The sequence below is a fragment of the Muscardinus avellanarius genome, assembly GCF_963383645.1.
Source record: "Muscardinus avellanarius genome assembly, chromosome: 4".
Taxonomy (NCBI): domain Eukaryota; kingdom Metazoa; phylum Chordata; class Mammalia; order Rodentia; family Gliridae; genus Muscardinus; species Muscardinus avellanarius.
Genome location: NC_137789.1, coordinates 60,858,416 through 60,876,958, shown reverse-complemented (window position 1 = coordinate 60,876,958; position 18,543 = coordinate 60,858,416).

Genomic DNA, 18,543 nt, shown 5'->3' with positions numbered 1-18,543 from the left:
TGAGCAAAAGATCAGGAGCTCAAACATGCAGTCTGGTCCACTGGCAATTCTTCACCAGAATAGAAATTCTTCACATTAAGGAAACGATTTTTCTCATACTGGGAGATTTTGCATATTTCCAATTTTGTTAGGCTGTCTGGAGCCTGGTGCAGCTCAATGGGAACACATGGCTGGAGAAAGGATGATGAAATAGAAAGGATGACAGAGAACAAATGTCATTCCATGCATCTTTGATTCTCTCATGGGGCCTGAGACACCAGCAGATGTTCAAAACATTTGTTTCTTTGATTTGATAGGAAAATAAAAATACAAGAAAAAAAAAAAACTGGGGTTTTGCACCAATGATAGAAGCAGAAAGTATCTCCTTTCCAGAAAACTAAAATAAAACTTCCGCTTGTTCTTCCTGGAAAATCAAGGTATTTGTTAGACTACCTGAATTTAGCATTTTGTAGAAGCTCAAAAATGCTCAACTCAATGAAGGGTGAGTTGTAAAGACAGGGATGTGGTAGAGATTCTATTTCTATTTCGTCTTCTGTGTATGTGCGCAAATTACATTGTGCAGTCTTCCTTGTTGTTAAACTGTGTCCATAAGACCAAGTACTGGCCTATAGGTAGGGGCAGAAGCAGCATGAACTCTGTATAGGCCTGGCCTTTTCAAATATCCAGTGTGTGCTTCTCAAGCTGTCTCTTCACTGTTGTATATGGCCCCTGATATGGGCACACACATTCCAGATTGAGAAGTTATAAGACAGAGGGGGCATATCTAGCCCGGTTGATTTTTTACAAGTTAAAAAAAATTCTAATTGCATTGAAGCCACTTAGATATCAAGTGTAGGTCTGCTTATCCTGTCTAACACATTACCTTTCCATGTGTGAGGAAATGCATTTTCTTTTTTCTTCACTTTATTTTTATTTTAGATTTCAAAAAGGCTAGTCCTAACCTATAAAATTGGTTTAATTGCCCTCAATGGGTCATGATATTCAGTTTGAAAAACACCCCTTTAAAAAGTACCAGAGATTGGATAAGGTAATGGAATACTTACTATTAAAAAAAAGATGGATTGAATTCGATTTGCAAAGACTTTGGGGCTATGGTTCAGACTAATCACAATTAGATGCTTTCATTGTCTTCTTAGGTAGCTAAAATATGACCCCAGTCTCCTCATTGATTGGTAACAATGGGAACCAGCTCTAGAGACGTATCTTTTTCAAAATGAGGCAAATACTATTAATACAACATAAATATTAATGATTCACTCCATAGAAAGGACAAAGAAAATTAGATAGCAATTTTAAAACGATCACAGTTCTTTTCTTGTTGCTCTGAAATGTCTCTGACTGCCTTACCCTGTGGTATTTCCACTCACTATCTTCCGCCATCTCTCCATACTCTTCCCCTTTCTCTCCATACTCATGACTTTCTGGAGCATCCCGCTGCAGAGCATACACTGTCTACCTATCCAGCTGCTCCTCCTCATCCTTTGAAACCTCTGATAAAAAGTCAAAACTAGTTAGGTATTGACCTCTCAATGTAAATCATTAAGATCTTTAAAAGAGATTGCCTTTGAATATTTATTTTTGAGTAACATGTTTCTCACAAGAGAATACTTAGACTTGGAGAGACAAGCAGATCTCTATCACTTTGGATCATATTAGAAAGTCTGGTACCCTAGTGCTTCTGAGGTTTAGATCTGTCTCCGCTCAGCCTTCCATCTCTGAGTTTCAAATTATTTTACCTTAGGAGACACTCTGTCTACTTTGTTCTCTACTTGAACTGTCAGGAGGGCTAGTGACAAGGAACCAAGCTAGCTTTCTGATGATAAGATATTTTCTTTAAAAATTTTCCTTTTTCTTGTTAAAAGATCTTGATATTTCAACATAACATAGCAGGAGCAAATTTAAAACAGATTCATACTTAGCTTCTTCACAGGTTGAAGTCCTCTGATGTTACTTAGTATGAGGGAAAAATGATTAGTAACTATTTCAGCTTAAAGCATGTAGTCATGTTCTTTTATGAAAATTTAATATTATGTGTACTTGCAAAGCAGGAATAGAATATTTCTTCCAGTAAGAAAGTGTATAAAATTAACTAAGTGTTAGATAATAAGAAAAAGATACAAAAATACTCAAATATATGATTGCCACTACAACAGAGCAGAGTCTACTGAGAGTGGAATTGATACATTTATATTGTATATTTAATGACAGTAAAACAGACCAAAATCATGGTAACATTTAAAGTAAAATTTTTAAGGAACTTATTCTAACCACAATAAACTAATCTGAATTACTAGTTCCTATTGTGACTGTGTCAAGAGTGATTGTTATTTAAAGCTACTGATAATTGCCATGAGCTAGAAATGAATATAACAGGCTATTATAGCCGTGATGTTTGAGAACAACTGTGAAGAGTGTAAAGCGTCCATCAAAGAGACATGGGCATCATCCTAGGCACAGAACTATGGAAGTCCATAATTTGTTCACTGTGATGAGCAAGAATCAAAGATTCTTGAATGTCATGTCACACACACAGAGGGTACTGGGCATTTTTCTTTTACTTATAAAGGTAACCATCAAAGGACCTTTGAAGCAGTGTAGAAGCCCGATTAATCTGGACTGGAGGCAAGAAAACCAGAAATTATAACAATCTAAAGTAGGACAGGAAAGTAGAAATGAAGAAGAGTGGGTAAAAAGGATATATAAGGCAATGAAAATGTAGAATTAACAGCACTGAGAGGCCAGCTGAATGGAAGAGTGAGGGAGAAGGGGAAATCAAGAATTAATCACAGGTTTCCTCTCTCCAAGACTGAATAGATGGTGATACATTTAAAAGAACATAGCAAAGAAGTAGGTATGGGAATGATGAGAATCAGTTATGCTTTTAACCTATTGGGTTAAATTTTCAAGTAAGATCTAATCTATAATGGTCTTTGAAACACAGGTCAAATAGTTCAGCTTTGATGAAGTAATTATAGGAGAGCTACTGAGGAGTAAAATAATGGAGTCATGAAACTGGTGTTAAGGTATAATTTATTGCATATCAGTATATATCCCTTAAAAAAAACTAGATCGCTGGATCTTTAAGAAGCTAATAACATTGACATGGTGATAGTAATAGAAAAATTTAGGAAGAAACCACAGAAGGGAGATTTGAAATCATGTTATGTAAGAACATGAATTCCCTTATCTATGTGATAACTTTGTGCCTTCTAAGCAGGGCACAAAAGTGTGTACCTATAGTCCCAGCTACTCGGGATGCTGAGGCAGGATGATCACCTGTGCCAAGGAGTTTGGGTTCAGCATGGGCAATATAGTGAGACCCTGTCTCAAGACAGTGCGCTCGCTCTCTCTCTCTCTCTCTCTCTCTCTCTCTCTCTCTCTCTCTCTCACACACACACACACACACACACACACACACACACACAAACACACACACACTCTCACAGGAACAGTAAAACAGGGTCCTCCTTTCTCAAGATAATATGTCTCAAAAATACTACTGTACAACATAGCAAGTGAATCCTATAGAAGAACCTTTCTGAAAATTGTAAAAAGAAGTTTCCTCTTAAGAGGATGGATAGAGTCCTGTGCTCAACACTACTCCTCACTCAGCTCTTTGACTCAGCTTCCTTTTGCACTATGTTGGTGCTACATGGAGACAGTAGACCAACCCGAAGGTGTTTTACTAGATCTGAGTAAAGGAAGATGGCCATGTTTTGTTCTACTTCAAGTATATAAAGGACTCTTGAGGAAGGAAGATTGTACTTTTTCTAATGACCTTACATGGAAAGTAAATTAAATTATTAGAAGTACTAAAATGGAGTCTGGATACCTAATTGATTTTTTTTTCCCCCGATACTAGGGCTGGAACCCAGGGGCATTCTAACTCTGAGCTATACCCCCAGCCCTATTTTTTATTCTTTATTTTGTTTTGTTGTTGTTGTTGTTTAAATTTTTTGTGTATGGAACATATTGAAAATGGAATACATTCAGACAGTGCTTGGTGCCCTTCTCTCCCCCCCTTTCCCTTCCCTCCCTCCCAACAATGAGTGTCCAGGTTAACCATGCTATATTCATACTTTTACACATATTCGGATGTAGCTCCTTCATTAATCAACCTCAGCCTTCTTCCTCTCCCATCCTTCCACTCTAGATTTGGTGAGGTTTCTCCTCCATTGCATGGTATCCCTCTGGTATCCCTAATACTACCTAGTTTGGACATATTAGAGAAAACATATGTCCCTTCTTTTTCTGTGCTTGGCTGATCTCACTTAACATAATGTTCTCCAGATCTTTCCATCTTTTGGCAAATGACATGATTTTGTTCTTCTTTACAGCTGAATAGAATTCCATTGTGTGTATTTCCCATAATTTTGCAATCTATTCATCTGTTGATGGAGACCTAGGTTGGTTTCATATTTTGGCTATTATAAATTGTGCTACTATGAACATAGGTATGTATATGTTACTGTAGTTCTCTGATTTCAACCCCTTTGGAAAATACCCAGGAGTGGTAGAGCTGGATCATATAGTAGATCTATTCCCAGTTTTCTAAAAACTCTCCACACTGATCTCCATAGCGGCTGAACTAGTTTGCACTCCCACCAACAGTGTAAAAAAGTTCCTCTTTCCCCACTTCCTTGCCAGCATTTGTTGTTGTTTGATTTCTTTATTCTTGCCACTCTGATTGGGGCTAGATGGAATCTCAGTGTAGTTTTGATTTGCATCTCCCTGATGGCTAATGATGTTGAACATCTTTTCAGGTACCTATTGGCCATTTGTATCTCTTCTTTTGTGAAGTGTCTATTCAGTTCAGTTGCCCATTTCTTGATTGGGTTATTTGTTTTGATACTTTAGATGTTTTGAGCTCTTTGTATATTCTGGATATTAGCCCCCTATCAGAGTTGTGGCTGGTAAAGATTTCCCATTCTGGAGGCTTCCTCTTTAGGTTCTTGGTGGTTTCTTTTGATGAGAAGAAACTTTTTAGTTTGATGCCATCCAACTTGTTAATTCTTGCTTTAATTTCCTGAGCTTTGGAGATCTTGTTGAGAAAATTACTGCCAGTGCCTATATGTTGGAGTGTTGATCCTATGCCCTCCTCTAATAACTTCACAGTCTCTGGTCTAATTTCTAAGTCTTTGATCCATCTTGAGTTGATTCCTGTGCATGGTGAGAGGTAAGGATTCAGTTCTATCTTTTTACAAATGGTTAGCCAGTTCTCCCGGTACTGTTTGTTGAAAAGGCTGTCTTTTCTCCAGCATATGAGTTTGGCCCCTTTGTCAAAGATCAATTGACTATAGGTGTGTGGGTTTGTGTCTGTATCTTCTATTCTCTTCTGCTGGTCAGTATGCCTGTTGTTGTGCCAATACCATGCTGTTTTTACTACTATTGCTCTGTAATATAATTGGAAGTCCAGTATTGTGATGCCCCCTGCATGTTTATTATTGCTGAGAATTTCTTTGGCTATTAAGGGTCTTTTTTTTTCTCCATAAAAAATCCATGACTGATTTTTCTAGGTCTATTAAGAATGTTGTTGGCATTTTAATGGGAATTGCATTGAATCTATAGATCACTTTTGGCAGAACCGCCATTTTGATGATATTTATTCTGCCAATCCATGAGCAAGGGAGATCTTTCCACCTTCCAAGATCTTCAATTTCTTTCTTAATGTTTTATAGTTTTCATTGTAAAGGTCTTTTACATCTTTGGTTTGGTTTATTTCTAGGTTTTTATTGGTTTTGAGGTTATAGTGAATGGAATTATGCTCTTCATTTCTTTCATTGTGGATTCATTTTTGGCATAAAGAAAAGCAACTGATTTCTTTAGATTGATTTTGTATCCTACAACTTTGCTGAATTGGTTAATCAGCTCCAGAAGTCTTTTGGTTGAGTTCTTTGGGTCTTCAAGATAAAGAATCATGCCATTTTCAAATAAGGATAGTTGTAATTCCTCTTTTTCTATTTGAATTCCTTTGATTTCCTTCTTGTTTTATTGCTGTGGCAAGAGTCTCAAGGACTATATTGAAAAGGAGTGGTGATAGTGGGCATCCTTGTCTTGTCCCTGATTTTAGAGGAAATTCTTGCAGTTTTTCTCCATTCAATATGATGTTGGCTTTGGGTTTATTGTATATTGCCTTAATGATGTTGAAATATGTTCCTTTTATTCCAATTTTCTGCAGTGTTTTTAACATGAATGGATGTTGGATTTTGTCAAATGCTTTTTCAGCATCTATTGACATGATCATGTAGTTTTTGTTCTCAGTTCTATTTATGTGGTGAATAATGTGTATTGATTTGCATATGTTGAATCAGCCTTGCTTTTCTGGGATGAAACCGATTTGGTCCTGGTGTACGATTCTCTTGATACGGCTCTGAATGTATATAGCTAGTATTTTGTTTAGGATTTTGCATCAGGGTCTCAATGACCTGCAAAGGGCTTCACTATGTAGCTGTAAACTGCGATCCTCCTGTCTCAGCCTCCCAAATGCTTGGATTACAAGCATAATCCACCATGCCTGGCTGCTCAGTTATTTTTAACATAAACGAGTCCTTTTAACTTTACAGGCCCATGTTTTTATAAAGAATATAATGAGCTGGGCGTGGTGGCACACGCTTGTAATCCCTGCGCTTGGGAGGCAGAGACAGGAGGATCGCGCAGGTTCGAAGCCAGCTGTGCGTGCTGGCTTAGGAGACCCTGTTTTCAAATAAAAATGTAAAAATAGGTCTGGGAGTGTAGCCCAGAGGTAGAAGGGCTTCCAGGAACCCCAGTACCACCAAAAAAAAAAAAAAAAAAAAAAAAGAATATAATGAGACAAACTGTTGAGAGAAACAGAACACACAGTATGGAATAAATTATATACAGTTTTAGCAAACTGAATAAACTTCTCCATATATCTAAATAAAATTAAATAATTAAAATTTCTTATAAAAATGAAGCATATATTAAAGCATCTGATATATATAACCATTTTTTTTCTCAAAAATAACTTATATCCCTACAGTAGCATAAGAAGATTTTAATTTCTCTATACTCCCAACAAACTTGGTATCATTATATGGAACCATCAGAAAATAATTTGGCAGCCTAGTATGGTGGCACATGCCTGTAATCCTAGTACATGAGAGGTGGGAGGTGGGAGGCTGAGCCAGGATGATTGCAGGTTTGTGGCCAGCTTCAACAACTTTGCCAGGTTTTTCCCAACCTATTGAGACCCTGTTTCAAAATAAAAAATAATATAGAAATAAGGGTGTTTATTTACTAAGGGTGTTTCCTGACATTTTATTCCTTGATAATTTATTAAGGGTGTTCCTTGACATGTATTCTTTAATTTCTTTGACTACTAATTACTTATTAGCACCATGAACTAGGCAGTATACCTAGTTAAAAAAAAAAAAAAACAGTAATAATACTTTCCTCTCCTAAATCATTATGTCTATTTCATGAGTCAAAGTAAAAAAAAAAAAAAGTCTTGATATGGGCTTATGTTAGTCAGGTTTCACTAGAATAACACAATCCACAGGATACATAAAAGGGGATTTATCAAATCAGCTTACAGTCTGAAGCAGTGTAGTCCCAAGTGGCCGCCTGCCTGCAGAGAGCTTTCTCCTTTTTATCCAGGCCCTGAGCCTATAAGAACAGTGCTGCCCACATTCAGGAGTGACTTCCCCTTCAGTCTGCCATCACATAAACCAATCGTCTCATCCGCACACTCAACATCACAAAATCTGAGATGTTTCATGATCCATTCAAGTTGACAATCCAGATTAAACATCACAGGGCATTTTCTCCCAAGTTTCCAAGTATCTAAATATATATATATATATATATATACCAATTATAATATAGTTACTCAAGACATTAGAACCAGTTTCTGTTCTGATATCACCTCTACTCCAAAGGAAGATCTACCTGAGTAATGTTTTTTTTTTTTGCTCTAGGGATTGATCCCAGGAGTATTCAACCTCCAATCTATACCTCCACTCCTATTTTTTTATTCTTTATTTTGAAACAGGATCTCACTGAGTTGAAGAGGGCCTCGCTAAGAAGCTAAGGCTGGCCACTAACCTGAAATCCTCCTGTGTCAGCCTCCCAAATACTTGGTTCAAAAGTGTGCATCACCATGCCTGGCTTTTTCCTTTTTCTCTTTTTTTTTTTGATACACTTTTGATTTTTGTTGAAATTAGTGTAATGCAGAGGGTATGGATGAGCCACTTGAGCAATTACCTCTGGGGAAACGGGTAAAGTAAAAAATAAAGATGAAGTGTGGTTTGGTATTGTGGAAAAAGATGGATTTAGAGTACAAAGTATCTTAGTTCTTAGATAAGAACTGCACATCCTCTAGTAAACTACCTAGTTGTCTCTTTGTGAAGAGACAACTTTTAACACTTATAGAATAAAATGTTTTAGAGAAATACAGCCAGTAGGTACAGTGAAGAATCTTTGGTTTGTTTCAGCCAAAATGTGTTTGTTACTGGTATATCCCTTTTTAAAAGCCTTATCTAAATGTCCTGCCCTTTGTCTTTCATGAAATCCCAGCCTTCCCACAGCCCTGGAAATGCACATCTCCATCTGGGGTTACCAATGTGTGCTTTTTCTCTAGACAATGCCTATGTAACAAACCTGACTTCACCCTGCCCTTGCAGAAAACCCTGCTCTCACTGGACTGTTTTCCTTATTGCTAACTACTCTTTAGGAAAACTGTGAGTTCCTGAAGCACAGAAAATGTTCTGTAAATTCTAGCATTTGCATCCTTCCTGCTCACCTAGCATAGTGTCTGGCACCCTGCAGGTCTCTGATGATTCATCTGTTGAGGATTTTTCATCTGAATTTGTATATCAGGGACTCATGTCTCAACTCTCTCAAGAACATATATATCTTTTCTAACTTCATTGTCCTTTGTCCTTTTTTAAATTTCCTCACGCAAAGATATCTTAGAAAGTCGAAAGACTGAACTTAAATGGCCCTGTCATTTAGAGGTCCCTGATGGAACAAATCACTTGTTTCTAACCTCTCAACAAGGGTTTTGTCAATTTATTCTATCTTCTCTTATGCTACACTCTAAAAGTGCTCTTATTTGTCTTTGGATTCCTAATAACCAACATAGTTAAGAAAATGTTCAATAATCATTTGCCTGAATAAAATGCAGAAGGAGGCTAGACTTAATCTTCCATATGATTTTAAATTCAGTCTATATAAAGAAGCAGCCAGTTTAAAGTAGACTTCAAGGGGAATTAGTAAAAGGGGCAATGTAATAACAGAGAGCGAGGAGGGTGAGGAAATGGGACATAATTTTGCTTGGTGTTTTCCTAGTTTATTCCATTCCCTGGCTGCCTCTGATCTTTGCCTAATACAAACAGAAAACTCTCTCCAGGTACATTCCATATAATTGATCACATTATAGATAATCTTTCTCTTTGATATTACTTCCCAATAATGATGAGTTCCAGGCACCAAGGCAGACTCGCGTTCAAGTATTTGCTCCTTTTGAAACATACCTGGAAACTTCTGTTGAAGAATAATTCTGCTAAGACAAGTCCATGGGTATTACTTACGTAGCTCATTAAGAATATGAAGATAACAAGAACAGCAATGGAAGGCAGAGGGACACATGAAGACCAGTTTCTGAATATAATTGATTGCATTATTAGTAAATTTAATGATCATGCTTTTTACTCAACCTCTCAGTCCAAGGATTAAGGTTTTTTTTTTTTTTTTTTTTTTTTTTTTTTAAGACTGGACCTCAATTTACTAAGGCTTTTAGGAGACACTTAATCTTTTTCTTGTCAGCATTTCTGAGAAATTTTCATTTATCATAGATGGCCGTAGACTATCACTGAATCCACAGGCTTCTTTACCCCTGTAATCTTAATATTTTATACTTGAATACCCATTTCCTATTTCTCAATTTTGAAACACTGAATAAAACTGAACTCAAGTATTGGTGGAGGTAATTTATCTAGGGACAACTCTCAAAAGTCCATTGTTAACTGAGAGATGAACATTTCTTGGGTTTCCCCAGCCCTTTGCCCTCCTTCCTCACTCTGGGTTTGAAAGGACTAAATATAAACATTAAAGGAAAAATGATTTAGTTTTGGAAAATTTTGTCTATTAATATTTCTGCTATGATCCCAGGAAAATGAGTGATTATTGTTTTGGGACAACAAGGAATCTTTTGCTTTTGGATTTTTCTACCATATATCCCTCCAGATATGGAATCCACATATGTAGGGAAGAAAAGGAGACTGATTTCTTAATTTGAAAATAAAAAATAAAACTGATGAGACAGCAAATGATATTCAATCCTATTAAAGAGACTAAGCACAGACCTTAAAAAAAAGTCCTTCCATTCCTTGCATTGGGATTGTGTGATATGGTTCTACAATTCAAGGAGATTGGAAATTACAGAACATCTGCAGTGAAATTGGTTTTCTGTGGAGAACTGATGAATCACTTACTGCCAATGACTAGAAGGAAAAGCACTTGTTTATGCCCTTATGTAATGAATTTTTATGAGGTGAAGTTTGCTGTTTATAAAAAAATACATTTTAAGCTGCTGTAGATGTAAAATAATAGAATTCAGAATTCAGAGCAAAGCATTATTGCAAAGACAGTCACCAGCAGAATATTATCTGCTTACAAAACACCAAAACAGGGATATTACTTCTATAATGGAATTTAAAAAAAAAAAAAAAACCTCGTTGGATTCTAGAAGAAAAAGTATTTAAAGAGACATGGCTGAAATTGACAGCTTTAAAATTGCATGTATTTTTTAAAAAGTTATTAATTTTCTTTTGTGCACCTAAATTCCAATTGTGTTTTTCCTCAAAGCAAGAATGGCACAGAACATGTTGAATTAAAAATGGCATTCATTCCTTAGAATCATTCCAAAGACAAATGGGGGGTACTGGCCTCTCTACACCATTAGGGATATGCATATAGAAGTCTCTCTACAGTAATTCCACCAGCTGCTCTTCTCAGAACTTGTGAGGGGCTTAATGATCACACTTCAAATTCTCTTGTCTTATGCAAATATGTACATGATATCGATACTGTGCCAGTCAGTTTTGGGCTCTAGTGTCAAAAAAATGAGGAAGATCCAGCCTCTATTCCGAGTTTACAATCTATTTTGTTGTTTGAAAGGCTTACCCAGTAGAAATTAAGAATTATTCTATACTTTTATTGGCACATTATAATTATATATCACAGTAAATTTCAAAGTGATACAAACATGCATGCATACATTATTTTGTGTGTTTCCTTTTACATCTCACCTGCTCCTCCCTCCCTCTACACATTAGTGAGATTGGTAGTGATGCTTTCATATATGGACATAGCATTATTTGAACTATTTCCTTCATCAATTATTTTTCCTTTCCCCATTTCGCTCCCCCAATCTTCTTCTACTATTCTAGTGATCTTTCTCCTCAGTTATGTGAAGTTCCACTTTCCTATTTTTTTCTCTAGCTTCCACATATAAGAGAAAACATAGGACCCTTGACTTTGTGAAGATGGCTGATCTCACTCATCATAATATTCTTTAGTTCCATGGATTCCTGGCAAATGACATATTTTTTTGTCTTTCTTTATGGCTGAGTAAAACTGTACTAGGTCTGAGAAGGGGCACACAGAAGCTATGCATAAAATATTATATTTGGTTTGGAGTTAAGTTTAAAATAGTAATTTCCATAAGCAGGTGTGGTGGTGCACGCTTGTAATCCCAGCATTTTGGAGGCTGAGACAGGAGGATTGCGGTTCGTGGACAGCCTCAGCTACTTAATGAGGCCCCTGTTTTAAAATTAAGAATAAAAAATAGGGCAGGGGTGTAGCTGGGAGGTTGAATGCCCCTGAGAAATCACTAAAATAGTAATTTCAATCAGTACAAAACAACTGTAATATTTCTATTTTCATTGGCTAAAAAGGCACCCTTACATCCCGTTACATGTTGAAAAGAACCAAGGATGTCATAAGAAAGTGGTTATTCCTGAGTGCGTAGTGACTTACACTCTTCAGGGACCCATTCTGGACATCCCAAAGAGCAAGAAAGCCTCTGGCTTTAGGAATTTAGAATTGTAACTAAATAAAGTCTCAGCTGTTGTTCAAGTTTGAATGATCATTTATTGACAACCAAACCCAAAAAATATCTCAGAAGCATTATCATTTTTTTTGTGTCTTTATTTGGAAAGAATACAAAATCCCATTTCAGATTCTGTGTATTTATTTATTTATTTATTTATTTATTTATTTATTTATTTATTTAATTTTTGTGGTACTGGGGATGGATGGAAACCAGGGGCGTTCTACCTCTGGGCTACACCCCAAGCCCTATTTTTTATTCTTTATTTTTTTAAAACAGGGTCTGAGTCGCAAAGGGCCTCACTAAGTAGCTGAGGCTGACTTTAAACTGTGATCCTCTTGTCTCAGCCTCCAAAATGCTGCGGTTACAAGCATGAGCCACCACGCCTGGCTTGTGTCTTCTTAGTTGAGGAAATATAGGAATTTACAAGCTTGGGCAATTGATAATATGTGATGGTCACATCAAATGCTTTGGTCTGGTGCATTAGTTCTAGAGATTTTAAAGTAAATAAGCTACAATTATTTGTAAATACTGATATGTATTTACAAATGCTATGCAAATACTTTTGGAAAAGGGGGTGGAACTGTTACCTTTCTTTGCCTACATACTTCTGAGTGTTTACAAAATGTGAATTCTGCATGGCATCTGACATTTAGTATCTAATTTAGTATGCATGGAATAATTCTGATTTTCATGATCCTTGTGGTTGGCAATAAAGGCAGCCTCTTTTTTCAAACAAAAATGAGGACAGCAGAGATTCAGAAACTCCAATCTCCTAAAATCTCTCACATATTCAAAAGATTTGTCTACTAGCTGTGCAGATATTTGATCTTTGGATTAAACTTAAACAAAGTTGACCTTGATATTTTAAAGACATAACTTGTTTTGCTCTAACTGAAAAGTAAGCCATGCTCACTGTAGAAAAATTTGGGAATAGAGAAAAATATAAAGAACAAAATCAAATTGAATTACCGAGATATATTTATTGTTAGTGAGTCGTATATGTGCCTGTTTATCTCATTGTTGAGTGTGTTATAGTTAGTATCCTATTTCTTTTTAGTTTTATAATGTAAGTTTTAATTAAAATTATTCATAAATATTTTTGCACAAAATTATTGACCATGGTACTTAAATGACATTGCATGACATTGTTTTCATTAACTTAATAGCTATTGTTTTGTTTCCTTGTTGCTGTTTCACATCTTTATAATGAACTTCACTAAACATCTTTTCAATAAATCTATATCCACAATTTTTATTATTTCCTTCAGATCAATTTTTGAGGTCAATGGATAACATGTCCACATCAACATGTCCATTTTCAACAGTTTTGAAAATCAGTTTTACTTACCTAAATCTATAGATTTGTTTTACTGGCTCTGGGATTTTGGAAAAGGCCTGAGTTAAACCTGCTATTAGAATAAGCCATTCTGGCCTTAGTAATGACTTGAATTTAACCTTTGACTCAATTCAATGTTCAGTGAAGGATACTATGCAAAATAATGCTATTTTTATCACTGAAGATTGTTTATTGGTACTGGGGAGAGAATCTAGGGGTATTCTACCTCTGAGATATATCCCCAGGCCTATTTTGTTTTAAACAGGATATCTCTAGATTACTGATAGTCTCTTTATGTTGCCAATGTTGTTCATGAACCTGTGATCCTCCTATCTCAGCTTCCCAAGTTTTGAGATTATAGGCATGAGTCACCCTGCCCAGCTTTTAATGTTTTTTAAACTATAGATGTTTTCCTTAAAAAATAGAGGAACTAAGAGATTACTTGGAAACACAAAGGGAAATTCTGTATTGTTTCATCTTTTATGTATTTTTTGAGGGAAAAATACCTAAGAAGAAAATACTTGTTCACTTATTTGTGGTCATCAATATAAATGCACACTACAGGCTAGATTTATGTAAACATACACTGTATATCATGTTTAGCTCCAGTGAACTCTTGGATCATCAGATCTATAGACATTATGGCCAATTATTTTGGCTAAAAATATGTTTGGAATTGTGCTGTTATTGAAAATATCTTTCCTTAATACAGTAACATATCACTTATTGAGTGCTACTGTGAAAATCAGCTTTTGTTAAAAGACAAAATTTCAAATAAATCAAGTTTTTGCTGTTAAGTGCAAACACAGTTTGAAGGCTTTCTTACATACAGCAATACTAATTTCCCTTCTTCTTCACCAAATTATATAGAAGGTAGCTTTTATTTACAATCCAAGGTCATTTTTAAAACCACAATCACTATTTACCATCCTCAGAGCTTATGTGTTCCTCCTCTAGATTGTAGTCTTTTTTAAAAAAGGTTTTCTGATACCAATACCTTATTATAAACATGTTTCCCTTTTTTAAAAACCAGTTTGTCTTTTCCCTTCTATCCATTTTTTATCTATTATTGAAAGCTAATTATAGTTCTATTAAAAATAAAGCATCCTCTAAAGGGAGACTTGAGGAACTGTTGCATGAATAGAACATGGGTGCATGGAATCTATGAAAATCATGAGGTTTCTTAAGGCTGAGGTACTGCTAATGTCCTATAAGACTGTCAGAATAGCAATTGTGCCTCCACTGACTATTATTTCTAGAGCCGTTGACTGGATTTCTTGCTTGTGCTCATACCTCCCCTCAAATTATAGTGATTCCTGAAAAATGTAAATTTGATCACCTCAATCTTGCTTACAATATCCCTGCTGTTTTTTCAAATGGAGTGATCCAGACTATTTGTCCTCACGGCCCATGTAGACTTCTCTGCTCATGGTGGTTTCTTCCTACTCCTCAAGCAGAAAATGGCCTCTCATCTTTGAGGCTGGACACCTCCCTTTTCCTTATCCTGGCATTCTTCTGCATGGCTTTCTCTTTTCAAGATTCACCTCCTCAGACCACCTCTCATGAGCATGCAATTGAACTCAGCCTCCAATGTCACTCCATTTTCTCAGCCTAAAACTTTCTCTGAGTACTTTTATCAGAAATTGCCATACACATGCATTTAATGTCTCTCCTCCAAGAATGTAAACTTCATGAGAACAATAGTTTTTTTTTTTTTTAATGAATGTACTGAGTACAGACAAATGCTTATAGGGATACAATACATAATTTTTGAGAATGACTTAATTCCCATTACAAACCTAAGAGGCAGACATTACTAAATGCTCATTTTGTAGGTTGAACAAACAGAATCTTAAAGAAGTGAAACAAATCTAAAACCCACAGTCACTCATTACTGAAGGCAGGGAAATTGAAGCCAAAAAGAAAGACGTGCCTTCTGTTAGCTCTGATGAGTATCTTAGCAATTTAGATATGCTCACAGAAGTCATCTGGATATTTTAAATAAACAAGTAGAGAACAGAATTGAAGAACACGTTGCATGGAAGAAAAAAAACATAAAGCTGGTATAGAAATTCTTATTTTTACCACAGATGGTTGGGTTCTTGAGGTTAAAGTAGAAACTTACCACGTAGCTAAAGACCCAGTTTTCCTGAATGTTGAACCCTGAGGACATGGGCAGTAGTAACATTTGCCTCAGGATTAAAGCAAGTCCCTGGAAGTGCTCAAGGAGGCATGGACTGATTGGAGTCTCTGGGACTGCCCAGGAGGCCTGGCTATCTGTAGAGAGGCAGGTGAGTAAGTCAGTAATAAATCTATCATTTACTTACCATTAGTGTGTCATGTCTCAAGTACCTTATTAGAAAAAAAAAAAAAAAGAAAACTATAAAGAAAAAGTGGGAGGACACCGAGATGCTATATACCAAAATGTGCCACCCAACTTCCCCAAGGATAGACTTGCTGCCTAGCTGTGGACTGTGATCAGCAGACTGCTTCCAGCTGTCAGCTCCATCAGGGGTCTGCTTTAGTTGATGAAATTGCCATGCTTGTGGTCACAGCCTTCCCAGGGCAGCCTATGTCCAGTGACTGATATGTATGTAAGTCAAGACAGACAATACAAGATCCAGAGCTCCTCTGGGTTGGCCAAGTTTTATTGAGCCTGAAATACAAACTACCTCTTCTTCTATTTCTGCTTTTTTGCCCTTTCTTAACACTGGTGTGAATCCCTGATTCATAAAGTTATTAGTCTCTACCACTGGTTTCTGCATCTGAGAATACAACCAATCACAGATTGAAAATGTTATTGAAAACTGCATCTGTATTAAACACGTACTGCCGTTTTTCCTTATCACCATTCTCTAAATAATATAGTACAACTACTTGTATAGCATTTTCATTGTATTAGGCATTATAAGTAATCTATACTTGATTTAGAGTATATGTGAGAATGTGTATAATATGCAAATACTATGTGATTTTATATAAGGAGCTTGAGCATACACAGACTTGGGTACAACTCTCGGAGGTCCTGGAACCAATCTTCCACCAATACAGAGAAAAGACTGAGCCCAGGAATTCCAGGCCTACCTAGGCAACGTGGTGAAACCCCATACTTGAAACCAAAATAAAAAACTCCTAAAACATATATATGTAAATGTGTAAATATATACGTATGTGTAAATATACACACAATATATATTCATATATAGTATGAGGCACCAATTAGTCTATGGAAAAAATAAAACTTCCATATCGACAACTCTATTAACCAGTATATATGTATAGTACTGCTTTTTTGTATGTTGAAATGACAACAGGGCATTTAAGAGTTTACTCAGCTTTCAAAATAATAATGCAAAAAGTCCAATGATATTACAAAATATTGACGTTATTTAATACTTTCAAATCTGCATTCTAATATGTTCAGTTTCTTATTGATATCCTTAACAAACTAGACCACTGATAGAATGAGACTACATGCAGACTTTTGGAATAATGAAAGCAAATGTAGACTCTCCTAAGATATATTGCTTTCACCTGCCCAGCATCCATCCTTTTCCTAAGAGCACCTCAGTTTCTTATGGTGAAGAGCCTCCCTCAGCACTTCTGTAGGTTCATTTGGTATGTACGCAGGAGTGCCACCCAAATCTGAGTAACTGGGAGCAATGTTTTCCATACCACTAGCCATAGTGACTGGTTTAGAAATGTGCACATAATCCAAGGAAGAACAAAAACAGCAAGCTACTAGACTTTTGCTGGAACTACTTAGAAAAAATGTCACTCTAGTGTGGTTAAGAAAGCTGACCTGGTTAATCGTATGCAGAAAAATGGAAATTCACCCCACTTTCTCACCCTGTTCAAGAGTTAATTTAAAATGGATCAAAGACTTGGAAATCAGACCAGAGACCTTGCAGCTCCTTGAAGAGGGCATAGGTCCAACATTTCAACACACAGGCACAAGTTAAAAAAAAAAAAAAAAAAAAAAAAAACCTTTCTCAACAAGACTCCAAAGACACAAATTAAAAAAGGAATCAGTATGTGGGACTGCATTAAACTGAAGAGCTTCTTTGCAGAAAATAAAACTAACAAGAACCTCAACACAGTGCTGACAGAATGGCAGGAGATTTTTACCAACTACTCCTCTGATAGAGGACTAATATCTAGAATATACAGTGAACTCAAGAAACTCACTGCTAAGAAAACAAATAACCCAATTAAAGAAAATGACCAAGTGAACTAAAAGGACACTTCACCAAAGAAATTCAAATGGCCACTAAATGTATGAAAAAATGTTCAATATTATCAGCAATAAGAAAGATGCAAATCAAAACTACCTCAAAACTACCCTTATATTTCACCTAACTCTAGTTAGAATGTCAATCATTCAAAACACAAAGAATCTGAGCATGGTGGCACATGCTTGTAATCCCAATCCTTGGGAGGCTGTGACAAGAGGATCGCAGGTTCGTGGCCAGCCTCATCTACTTAATGAGGCTCTCCACAGCTTAGCGAGACCTTGTTTCAAATAAAAAATAAAAAATGGGGCTGGGGGTGTGGCTCAGAGGTAGAATGCCCCTGGGTTGAACCCCTAGTGCCGCAAAAAAAAAAAAAACAAAAAAAAACTCACAAAAACAATAAATGCTAGTGAGCATGTGGAAACTAGTACATTGTTGGTGAGATTGCAAATTAGTGCAACCACTTTGGAAAACAGTATAGAAGATCCTCAGAAGAATGGAAAAATGGGAATGAACCTACTGTTTAATCCAGCAATAACACTTTTGGGTATCTACCCAAAAGAATGGAAACAAAAATACCAAACTAATGCATTTGTAGTACCTATGTTTATAGCCCCACAATTCACAATTGCCAAACTATGGAACCAGCCAAGATGTCCTCAACAGATGAATGGATTACAAAGCTATGGGATAGGAACACAATGGAATTTTACTCAGCCATAAAGATCATTTGCAGAGAAATGGAGAACATTATGCTAAGTGAGATTTTTACTCATTTTACAAAAAGTAAAAAAATCAGATGCTCTTCCTAATATGCGAAAACTAGGGAGAAAATGGGGAGGGAAAACTCTAGACAAAGGAAAAACCACAGATGAGCAAATAAGGTGACCTGAGGGGGA